The following is a 12,759-nucleotide window of genomic DNA, read 5'->3' as shown; positions in this document are numbered from 1 at the left end:
AAATGCTTTGGCAGAGGAAAGAGAGCCTATACTAGAGCCTAAATCAGTGAAAGCCTGGATATGCCTGTAATAAATATAATGTAAGTGGGAACTGTCACCTCACAACTAAGAAAAGAAGAAGTGCCAGCAGCTTTCATGAGAAGGCTGGAGAAACAGCCTTTCTAGGGCAGCTCTGAGGTCATGTGAAGCTGCGTGGAATGGCAACTGGAGATGCAAACCAGGGAAAGATGAGAAAACATGCAGAGATCACGGCAGTGTTGACAAAAAATGTAGGTGGGAATGCAGAAAGAGAAACAAATGGCTGAGAAAGGTCAATAAATCCCTTGTTTCTCAACAGTGGATGTCAAGAATTCCCTATGTAGTTGAGAGAAAACAAAGGTATACCTATACAAACTTACAAAGAGCACTGAAAGACCAATAGTGAAATACAAGTGTAACTACACCCTCATCTGATACCACCTGTATACATAGACTCTTGTCTAGTAATCGCTTTGCTGTCCTTCCTACATGAAATTCTCTCGATATCCATAATAGAAATACCAAAGGGTATTTTATTTATTGTATTATGGGTCATCTGCTTGATGAATGCTCAAAAATTGAGTTACATTTTTAATCGATGGCCCTCTATAGCAGTATGTCATGGCTGTACCATTGTGCAGCAGCCTTGAGCAGCCCCACAACATATACATCAGATGAAATAAGTACACAGACATTCTGGCCAACGAAGCAGAGCTAAACCACTGGGATGTATGGCCATCTGCCTCTCCAGCTTCCTAAGCTCACCTGTGAAAATCTGCCCTCACAGAACACATTATTTTCTTCCAACTTTTGGAGTCCATTCTTTCTTTCTTTTGCTTTATACTTGCCACAAGTTTACCTCTTCATCCTTCATTCCTCTGGTACACGAAAGTACAAAACAAATGTTTCAGTTTCTTCTTCTTGAGTTTTCCTTATTAATGAGATCTCACACATGTAATTACTTTTCTTTCCCCCTAGGATTTTTATTACCCTTTTTGCTGTCATTGCAGGCCAATAAGAAGAAAATTACAAGCATGTTCAAAATGCCTGCCATGTTATGCTGTTTCCATGAGATCAAAGTCTCAAAATACCTAAGGGTTAAAAACATCTTACTATACACTGCAATATCTCTCGCTGTTTCTATTCACAACTGCAAGCTCTGCTTGGCACATGCAAACAGGGAAGAGCACTACCAGGGGGTGAGGAGTGCAGACACTCATGATTCCCAAAAGCAGCTTGTTGCTCAGTCTCCCTTCAGAGCACTGGGAAACAAAAGCCACTTAATACGATTAATTCTTTATTACCCTGAAATAAAGCTATGGAATATCCACCTGCGCAATCATCTGTGCAAATTAAACCTAGATATAAGCCCTGCAGTTTATCTGTAACTTGTCTCATGTCTTTGATACTGAACCTGATCCCTGGAGCGTCTCTATTTTATAACCTACCTTGGTTGGAGCAAAGCCAAAGTAAGTGAGCTCAGCTCCTATTAATACCGTAATCTAAAATAAACATACCTTACGACTAAAATCCTAATACTAATATGCATGACTTTAGATTGCACTCTACTAATATTAATCTAGTACACAACTGAGACCAATTAACTAACTTTGAATATGCTGCAATTTCTGAATGCATTTTTATCTTTTCTCCCTGAATGCATTATTAAGCACCTCTGCAATCAATTAGTTACGTTTACCAAGCTACCATTTGTGCAGAAAAGCGTTATGTCAAAAACTAAATCAAATTTAATCTTATATCTCAATTAAGGAGGTAAAATAAACAACTGGTGTTATATATATAATACACAAAGTAACACTACAAAGTAATAGCGGCTGAAGTATCAGATAACCGGAGCAATGAAGTAATACACCAGGCTAAACCAACTGACAATTTTAATAAGCAACCATTCCTTCTCAAGACTGAAAAGTTTATGGCCAACAGATACAAAGGCAGTTTGGAAACATCTTGTGAACTGCTGAACCTGGGCTCTGCTCCTGATCAGCAAACTGGTTACACCAAAGCTTTATTTGCATGCAGATACACCAGAAACATCAGGCAAAAGCTGGCTGTGACAGCTGAGTTAGTGAGACCTAGGGGACTGAAGACTTGGTCATTAGGGTTACACAAATGTAGTTTCACTCTTTGATCTCAACTGATGCACTTTTTATATAGAGAGGAATACAAGGGAAAAGGTGGGTAGACAGAACTATGAGAAGTCTTTACAAAATTCCATGTGGGACTAAGAAGATATAAATGAGAGATATGAAATGTTTGTATCAATAAACTATTTCACACACAGATATGATGTCTGGAAAAAAATCACCAAAACCCAAAACCAATCCCAAGGAATGAGCCAGTGATGTATTAGAAAACTAAACACAGTGATGTTTTCTAAACGTCACACAGATGAAGTATAATACCTTCTACTACAGGCTACCATGGAAACCAGACATCAAAATGGATTGAAAATCAGGTTGCCAGACAAGTTAACATAACTCCATGTACACACTGCAAATTAAACTCTGGTCATGTGAGTTACACTGGTAGAGAATAAGTTGTATTTTGCATACATCACCAAGAATTCCAATCTCCAGACCAATTACAAGTTGTGGTTCTAACACTAATACTGTGTTGGTTCTAATAATAGCAACTGGAAGGTCGGTGTGACGTGTAACAACAACTAAAAACAAGATTAATGATATAACTTGAGAACAAAGAGCAAATTAACTCCTGCAGGTTTCCTGCATGATTATGTACCATTAAGATTAAATTATTGCTAACCCAGCTGAACAGTTCAAGACAATTTGAATGTCCTATGGTTCCTTGTTAATCCAGACATAGAACTGCAGTCCTTAAAGAGATCGACTCACAGGTGGCATCAGGAACTGACTAGCAAATATTTCCTTCTTTATATCAATGGAAAGGACTTCATCTTCTGGATGCAATGCCAGCGGTAACTGCTGAAAAAGAACTACAGTCCAACAGCTGCCTGGAAAATTATGAATCAAAATGCTCTCATTCCATAAATTGATCTTCTCATAATTCAAAACTAAAAGCTATTCTGTCAGTCGTCATTTATTCATTGGGCAAATAACACAGCAAGACAAAAACACAAATTTAAATGAGGGCTGCTCTGAAAGCAACACCTCCTGTTTTATGAGGTTGGCCCACGACACCAGAAGCGCACGTTGGTGGGATGGCAGCAGAGGCCAAACCTTCCAACGAATATTGTGTTAGATGTTATTGCTGTGTGGCAGATGGCAGCAGAGGGACAGTCTGACAGATGGCGTCTGACACAGAAGTGCAGATGGAGCAAAGGTGTGTCACTGAATTCCTCCATGTGGAAAAATAGCACCCAGTGACATTCATCAGTGCTTGCTGAATGTTTCTGGAGACCAAACACTTGACGTGAGCACAGTGAGGAGGTGGGAGGTGTGTTTCTGCAACAACAGTGGTCACCTCCACTGATGCAGATTATCACGAGCACAGCATCGCTGGCGAAAATGCATAGCTAATGGTGGTGACTATGTTGAAAAACAGTGTTTTATAGCTGAGAATATGCACTATCAAATTGTGTTATAACACTCACTGTTGTAGTTTCCATGGAAATAAATAGGAGGTATTACTTTTGGAGTGACCTCCTTACTTTTTTTCTGAAGCTGAAAACAATGGGGTTTGCTATTCCTCTACTAGTAGCGACCCAGCACTATGAAACTGTGATTTAAAGTCAGGCTTTTCCATTCTGAATTGCAAAGGACAGATTTTTTCTTTTTGCTATATGGTTGTTGCTTTATAAGCAACAATACATTGCAGATCGGAAGTAACTTGTTTTCAAAGACTTGAAAGAAGGGATTTTAATGAATTCCACTATATTCCCACTTGTATTTGCTTCACAGGAACTGAGAATCTTCCACTGGCTCTATTCTCTAAGCAAAACTTCAACACAGGACATTCCTGTTACAAGACTTGGTGTTAGTGTAGAAACAATGCTCAGCAACTTGACTTGTCCAGCTAATGCTGTCAGCTCCAAAATGTTAAATAATTACCTAAGTTTCGGGGCTTTTTGTTGTAGAAAAAGTCTGAAGGGAGTGCTTTGAGGTCTTAGTTTGAATCTACTTCAAACAAAAGTCACAAGAAAAGTAGCTAGGGTATCAGAGAAGCTCCCTACAAATATACTGGTACACTCAATGCAGTATGAATTGAAGAGGAAACTCCATTTCTTTATGTTCATAATTTAAGAAAGAAAGAAGAGGCTCAATAAATCCAGCTCTAACTGGAAGAAATGGCTCAGGGTGTTACAAGAAGCTGTGAAAACACATCTGACCTCAACTACAGTGCTGAATTTTGCCTTTTTCTTCTTCTTAGCCATCAGGAAAGAACAGCTCAAAGGTAATAGGTAAAGAACACAGAAGTAACAGTAACCTTTTGTTAATCTCAAAAGATGCTCTTCTTCTTCTCTATTAATGCGTCACCCTGAATGCCTAAATAATTAAACTGATTTGAAGAATACAAGATGAAAACTGTGGAGCAAAAATGGTTTGAATCAAAGCAAAAGAAACTTGTCACACAAAGAATAAAGCATCACCACCACCACCACAAAATCTCAGCCAAATTATTTAGGGGGAAAAAAACCAGTAGTATTTATTTCCATCATCAAATAGATGTATAATTGTGCTCAATTTAATAAAAGAAAGGCCACTTAACAGCACTGTTAGGTCCCTCTGAAATTTCCTCACTACACAGTAGCATAATTAAAGGGACTTAAATGATTTTCCATTTCCATATATATACCACACGAGGTACTTACTAATCAGCGTTGGTCTCCTGAAATGAAAATGTATCCCTTTCTTTTAATAGCTGGTCATAAAACTATTTTTCTTAACAGCTATTGTGCAGAACTGCTTTTCCACATTACTGGAAAATCTGATCAGTCCATGATTGACACGTCATTAGCTCACTTAAGGATGTCCTATTTGGAGATCTGTGATTGTTCTTTCCAGGCAATTTTTAGTATTTTTTTCAGCTGTTTTTATTGCTTGAAATGGAACTGGTTCTGTGTTTTGCTGCATCCCTTTCTCTAGCTGGATGATACAGAAACCTCTTGTAACAGGTGCTCTGTGGTGATCCAATTTACCACCTCGCACAGCGGTGTAAGCAGAACCCCAATGCAACCTCTGAAGGAAAATGTTTGAGCAGCAATATTTAAGACATGAAACTTTCACAGCTACCCAGACAAAACTTTTAAGAGCCATCACTCCACAATGTTGTTAACTTTTTTAAACTACTGTCACTCTTTGCTGATATTTTAGTAAAGTATTACCTCTACCACTTCCAAGGAACTGCTTGTGATACTTAATGGTTCGATTCATAAAGCTGGCTGTATTCTCTGCCCAGAGTCTGAGCTGGGAATAAACATGGCAGCAGCAAATTTATTCATGTCATACTGAATTAGATCTGAAGTAGAATTTGTTTTAGTGGGTTTAGAGTCTAATAAGATCATATTTCAAATAACATTATCAGCTACATTTATGTATGGTCAACAAGAACATTGCTGACTGTATCTATACAACTAAATAAACTTTCATTCCCAAAAGTTTCTGGAATTCCTAGGCCCTTTTTCCATGATCATGTTTTCTAAATCACAACAACTCACAAGCAACCTGCATTTGCTTCAATAATAAATGAATAACAGGGATTGTGACTACATGGCTATATGAAAGGTATTTCAAAAGATGACGTTATGACTTTACAGGGATTTGTTTCTGCAACAGGTGCTGCCTATTAAACTCAGCAGGCTGCTCCTGAAAGAAAAGATTTTCTCATCAGTTCAAGGTGTTTTAACTTTGTTACTCCCAAATTCAGCCCTTTATGAAATTGAGTAGTTTCAAAATGAAATGCTACAGATGGTGAGTATGAATATCAGTTGTTCTGAGCTAAAATTTAACCTAATGACATTAACTGAAAGAGGAGACAAACATTTCTACTGATGTACCCACTTCTCTCTTGATGACAAGTTATCCAAGAACTGGGATCATCTTTGCTTACTTAAGCAAAGGCACAGACAGTGCTGGGAAGGCTGCTCCTCAGTGTTCCTGCAGGAGTTGATCATACTTTTGTTTGATGCCCATTTCTATTCTCCCAGGTAGCCTCAAAATTTGCGCTATGCTTCTTGCTTGAAGCAAAAAAGAACAAGACAACATGGAGTTAAAGGACACATATAACAGTGTTCCTGAAATAGATTTGATCCTTGTCACACCACAATATGTCATAACTACCCATTAAGAGGAGGAGGAAAGGTTAAAGCTCATCTGGTCATGATTCAGCTTAAAGAAGACTGAGGGAGTAGATTGATGTAAAGAGCTAAGAAGGTAAGCAGTATTAACAAGTAATTACTATAGCCTTTAGTTTCCTTAATGCAAGAGAAGAGAGAATCAAAATTACAGTGTAACCTGAGAGATAAGTCATTTTTTGAACTTAATTCCTACCCTTCGCCTGCAGTCAGATTTCAGCTTAGCAGAAAGCGCATGTCTTGAAAAACAAGAGATGTGTGGAGCCTTTGTATCTGTCATCTGTTAAGAAAGCACTGAGATCTAGTGGTATTTGATGGCTTTTTATAATTAGTTTCTGTCTTAACAGAAAGAACTTCTGAAGTCATTAAAAAATAACAAAACCTAGAGAATGTATTTAAACATGGATAAAGAAGAACTCATACACAGGCATAATTTGCTTGTACGTCTTAGAGGAGTACTGCCCCCAAAACAACCCTACACTGATCTGGCTTTTTGTTCTTTTAAATGTTTACTTCATAAGGTTTCCTCCTATAAAAAATTCATGATACAGAAAACAAACGGAGCATAAATACAGAGAAAATTATAGAGATCTGACCAGTAAGACAACAACTATTCTGAATCCTTAACATCAGGAGGTATTTATTGGTCTCCTCTTTGAAAACAGCTGTAGCACCGAAGCATCATCACTTATCTGCAAGAGACTTCTCACACAGGGACTTCGTAATCACGGGAACTAGAGTTTTCCTGGTCCACTTGTATGGAATTTAATGAATATGGCAGAAAACAAGTGGTAACATCAGAAAGCCTTGTACAACTTGTGCTCACTTGTACAGCTTATCCTCAGCAAGCACTACCAGAAATGTTACACCTATTAAATTCAAGTGGTACACAAGGGCAGAACGTAAACTTTGTCCCACACTTACAAGGAGCAATTTCGTCTTCAGCAGAGATTTGAACGCATGATACAGCAGATATTACCTGTCAAGTATTTTGTACAAACATTCTAACCTTACTTATCTTCACTTAAAGAAACAAACTGATGAGGGATTTAATGTAGCTCTGGGAATCAGATCTGCTTTCCACCCAAGCCAGGTTTATAATTTGCATCTTATTTTCACTTAGAATTTTGTAAGCTTTCATTTCATGATAAATACACTGTAAGAATGACCCTGAGGCTCAGAATCAAGATGTGTGAAGTTCAGATCTGGTTCATCTACACCGCAGATAAAATTAAGAAAAAAATAAAGTCACTTCCATTCTTCAGTCCTACCTGCATATTCCTGAATGCAGACAGCAGAATCTTTTAAGTGCCTAATATAGGTATTGGGGGTGTATTTTTATATCTGTATACTTTGCATAGGAAATATTTTGTTAAAACTTGGTATCACCAGGACTTAAATCATGTAAGATTATACAAATTTAAGAAGAGAGAAAGTATTTTACCACATGCCAAAGCCAGTAACATTTCCCACTAACAATTCTGCAGTTCCTTATGTAAAGACAGCGGGTAGGAAATGATGCTTATCATCCTGCCTTCTTTCAGTGCTCAATAACATCCATCTATAAGATCAGTGTTATACCACTGGCCACAAAATTCTGTGCAAGTAAGCAATGCATGACTGATTCTTTTTAACCCAAAACATTATTCTATTTACAACATCATATCCTTATTAAAACATTATGAATCAAAGCAAATGTTACTATTTCCTGGCTAATTTGCTTTCTGAAATCCTGCCCAAGAGCAAAGCAAGCAGTTGTTTCTTCATTTGTTTTGCCAGATTATATAATGGACACATCACAGTGCTTTTTCCTGTTCTTAGCCTTCAATTTCCTTTGGCGAAATATAAATCCATTAGCTTGCTCCATGCCCTTAATTAAGAGCAAGGCACATTAATAAAAACCAAGATGAGCATGCATCTTGGACTCACACACACCGGCTCCTCAATCCTGCACTTGTTGATTCAGTTTCTACCATTTGATCACAAAATTTTTCAGAGCATCTGGCAGGAATGTGTGAGGAACAACGAGAGATGAAAAGCTCCAAGCAAAAAGGTGCGAACACCTAAATGCCTGATTCACAAAGAAGACCTTGGCAATAAACATCCTGCTGTGCACAGAATTCTTAGTCAGATTCCTGCTTTCTTGCCATTACAGAAAGGCAACTCTAAAGCCCACTAGCAGTCAGGGCTGACAGGTGGCAGTATGAACATTTTTCATTAACATCTGATTCCACAAAAAGAGCTAAGTGAAGCTTCTGAAGGGGGAAACAAGACATAAGAAACTTCAGAAAAAGACTAATTTCCCTGACCAACAGCACTACTCCTAAAATCAACTTCAGTGTGCCATATCGCATAACGTTTTTGAAGGGAGAGCCCTTTAAAATCCAGACAAGGCTGTCACACAAAGCAATCAACAGTGGGGGTATTTCATCAGCTTTGTTCCCTCAGTAACTGGTGTCCCAAAGCTGTTCAGCACTTGGTAAGGCTAGCAGAGGATGCAGTACTCAAATCACTTCATAAAACCCTCTCAACAATTTGCAAGTCTCTGGCTTACCTATTAGAAAAGAAATAAAAGGGAGAGAACAACCTGCAGTAATTTTGCTATGTACTTAAAAGTAGTCAAGTCTCCCCTTCCACATGTGAGTGACCTTTGTTCCTTCAAAAGAAAGCTTCCTCTCTTAAATGAACCCGATAGATTGCTTTGTCCTTCACAGCTTAAGAGGCGGTTTCAGCCACTAATTGCTTCTGGTTAAGGAAAAATATACATTTATTCTGCAGGTATGGCTCTCAGCCTTTAAAATCCAGGAAGATCAGAGTACTTATGGGGTTTTCTGTTTGTTTTGTACCAATAACAGAAGGCAAAAGCAGACAGCAATGCAGATACACAAATCCACGGAGCTCCAGAAATGGAAACAGCCTGGTTGTCATAGCAGCAGAGCATGCTACCTGAGCTAATTACTCAGTCTGAGAGGCAGAGCTAATTAGCCCAGAAGCAGCATCACACTGACAAAGATCCTTCTGGGACCCGGACACACATCCTGCTGATGAGACAGTTCGGCTTACTTGCAGCTAGCGCTAAATAAAACAAGAGTTCCTTCAAGTAAGAAAGTAATGGAAAAGAGCTCTAAAACTAACAGAAAACTGACACTGAGCAGCAACTGCACTGCAGAGAAGGACAGCTGTGTCTGCACTGCTACAGACCACACCACCAAATCCGTACAGGCAAACTCAGACACACACTCTTATTGCCTCCAGTCAAGTGGAAGCTCCTTGAGCAAACAGTTTATCACTCCCACAGCCTAAATTCTACAAGCTCCCTGTTATTTGAGAATGGAAACTGCTACACTTAGTTTCTGGCAGACCCAGAAGGCAGCAAATACAACACACATGTTATGGGCTGTGAATGCTGTAGAAGACAAGTATTACCAAGCAAACAAACCTCCCCAGGACTGGAAACAGCATTTATTTACCATCTTTCCCAAAGTAAAAGCTTTATAAAAACGGAGCACTAACTTTTCCATCTTTTGAAGCCACTATCTAACAGGAGATCTTCCCTCTAGAAAACAAACGGCATTTTAAAGTGGGAGGAAACAAGAAAATGTATTAATTGATTTGCCAGTTCTTGTCAGCCATTCTTCTTTCAAAGAAATAGCACGAAGCATCACAAAGAAGACAGCATCAACCAAGTGTCAAAGGCAAGGATTTTTGCTGGAATACTTTAAGGAGAGCAAGATAAGGAAAACTTGAACTGCTTTCACATTTTTGTTGTCAAAATCAGCAAAGGCAATAAACATAAATGTTGAGTGGGCAAACTAGTGGAAAAATAGTGTAAAGAACTACTTTAGCCCCTTTGAAAATCTAATTATTGGATGGAGATGCTTTTGCTAGCTTAGCAGGACAACCACTTCATTCATACTCAGTAACCTTTAAAATATAGATTTTTATAGATTTTAATAATGGAAAGATTATTGAAGTCATGCTGAACATAATTCTCTCATGTTCTAATTGTCATTATTGCACAAACCACAACACATTATACAGAAAGCAACTGAATAAATACTCCAAAGTGCTGACAAAGGATAAGCAGACACTTGAACGTTTGTTTAATTTTTATTGAGAGTTACACACATCTGACATGTTAGGCTGCACAATCCACAACATTTTCCACTTCTGAATAATTTATGCAACGTGACTGTTTATTCCTATTTACAAGAGGTCACTTCTCATTTAGGGAAAATCTCTAAGCAAAACTGAAGGATGCCAAAACTCACCCCAGCGTATGTGCTGCCCAATAGAATGGAATAAATGTGCAAAAATCACCACTTCTCTAATCATAAATATTTGTGTCAGCTTCAATACTGTTGCTAAATAAATCTATTAAGTTTGATACCTAAACAGTCCCTAATTGAAGTCAGAACAGGTGTCTACTCTTCAGCTATTTACAGCTTTTGAAATAAATGTCAACCTCGGTGTATTTCACGTATATTTAGATATATTTTTATTTGCTAACTCAGTGTCACTTTCAAGGCTCTCTGAGGAGCCTCCTCCCAAGTTTGTTGTTGCTCTCCTTCCTTCAAGTCAATACTCACAAATTTAGATCTGTTAACAGTTAGCATTTAGATCAGATTTGAACTTCAGATAGAAATTAAAATGTCATAAAACAGATTATGTGCTCTTCCAATGAAAAAGAACCTTTGGTCTACCTCACACAAACACAGAAAATGGCCAGATTTCCATATCTCATTTTCTGTAAGGGTAGCTTACTACATGTGTTACCCTAAGTGGCCTATCAAGGAAATCCACCATCTTGTGGTAAAGCTTTTACTTTCAGTACTGTGCAAGCAGGCTTGCAGCATGAGAGTGGGAAGGCAGGGCTGGGAATGGCAAAGAACAGAGCTGTCTGTCAGGGTTTTAACCCTCTTAACAGCTGCAACTGCACCCACTGAAAAAACACCAGCACAGAAATAAATCCCTCCACCACCACACTATAAGGCCAAAGGACAAGTCATCTTTGTCTCCTCTTTCCTGCCCTTGCTGTTTGAAACTAAAGGGCCACTATGGTAAACTCAGCAGAGATATCCCTGTGAGTGCAGAACAGAATACTGAGAACTGATAAAACTGTACCATAAATCCAACAAACAAAAATATAAAACCCATCAACAGCATAAAAATTAAACACCATCAGCCTCTTGAAGTGCTGTGCTTCACAGCCAATAATGGATAGCTTTTCTGGGGAGCAGCTGCTCCAATAGCATATGGTTGACAGCGAGCACTCAGCCGGCGTCAGTCAGTAACAACACATTTAAAAATGCAATTCTTCTGAGATTCTAAGTGTTGCTTTATCCAATAAGGAAATGTAGGAATTAGAAGAGCAGCCAAGGAATGAAGGTGTACAAGTCTGGTCTTTTTCACATACACCTTTAAAAAAAGAGTGGTAAAAATAAAAAAAGCAAATAGAGTTCAACCACTTTCACATAAGCAGCCAAACAAGTCTGGAAAATATTTCAGGTAATTTGTGTGAGAAGCACAAACATAGGCTAGTATCCTAAACCCCAAGCTTCGTTCCATCACTTCTGTCTTTCCTACCATCCATAAATGAATTTATTTTGTTAAGCTACATAAAAAGGTTTGCTGAAGCTACTGTTGGCTTACATTTCTTTCACTCTGATGCTTTTACCTGTACCTAGGACTTCTCCTTATACTTAAGATGGAAGGAAATGGACTTCTGACTAAATCACTGGATGGTCTGACAATATTTACACGTTAGTTACAAAGTGAAAGAAAAGTATTTTGGAAGTTATTTTCAATAATACTCAAGGCAAATAATACGAAACATCATTAAACTATTAACAGTTTGGCTCTGGGTGCTACAGACAGTGGAGTTTTGTCTTTCACTCTTTTCAAGGTTGAGTTAACTGTAAAATGACAATACACGAAAAATTCATTAGAAAGCGTATTGGAGCAAGAGAATACTACAAAGAACAGCCCATGCTAGATAAACGGAGACTGAATAAATAGGGTACAGAAGACTATCCACTGGCTGCTGACTTGATATGGTATTACAGAAGAAAAATTAAGACTGGTGCTTCTGAGAGAAAAAAAATGAAAAACCAAAAAGCCAAGAACAACTTCTTTCTTCCTATTTGAAGGCAACCCAAGCCTGACTCCCTCCTCTTCAGTTAAAAAAGGCTTATTTTCCTAGAGAAAGAGAAAGAGAAAGGCAGTTGAAGTATAGTTACACACACTAATTCTTGTAATTAAAAAATTAGGAAGAAAGAGAAAGGGGGAGTAAAGATACGCCTACCTTGATTAACAGATCTTTTGTCTCCTTTCGCTGGTGATCAGAGTGTCTCTGAGAGGATTTGTACACTTTAGGATGACGACAAGAAAGTGAGAAAAAGAAAGGGTATGCCCTTGACAAACAAGCCTTGATAAAATTATTCCTGAAC

At 38.2% G+C, this 12,759-nt stretch overlaps 1 protein-coding gene across 7 annotated transcripts in view; it reads right to left on the bottom strand.

Moving 5' to 3' along the window:
* STAG1 (STAG1 cohesin complex component) overlaps positions 1-12,759 on the bottom strand; it is a 149,441-nt gene that overhangs the window by 77,584 nt on the left and 59,098 nt on the right. The window lies entirely within an intron of this gene.

This window comes from Coturnix japonica, chromosome 12, assembly GCF_054131305.1.
Source record: "Coturnix japonica strain WE chromosome 12, WE-NBRP24, whole genome shotgun sequence".
Classification (NCBI taxonomy): Eukaryota; Metazoa; Chordata; class Aves; order Galliformes; family Phasianidae; genus Coturnix; species Coturnix japonica.
This window is presented reverse-complemented; position numbering and strand designations above follow the sequence as displayed.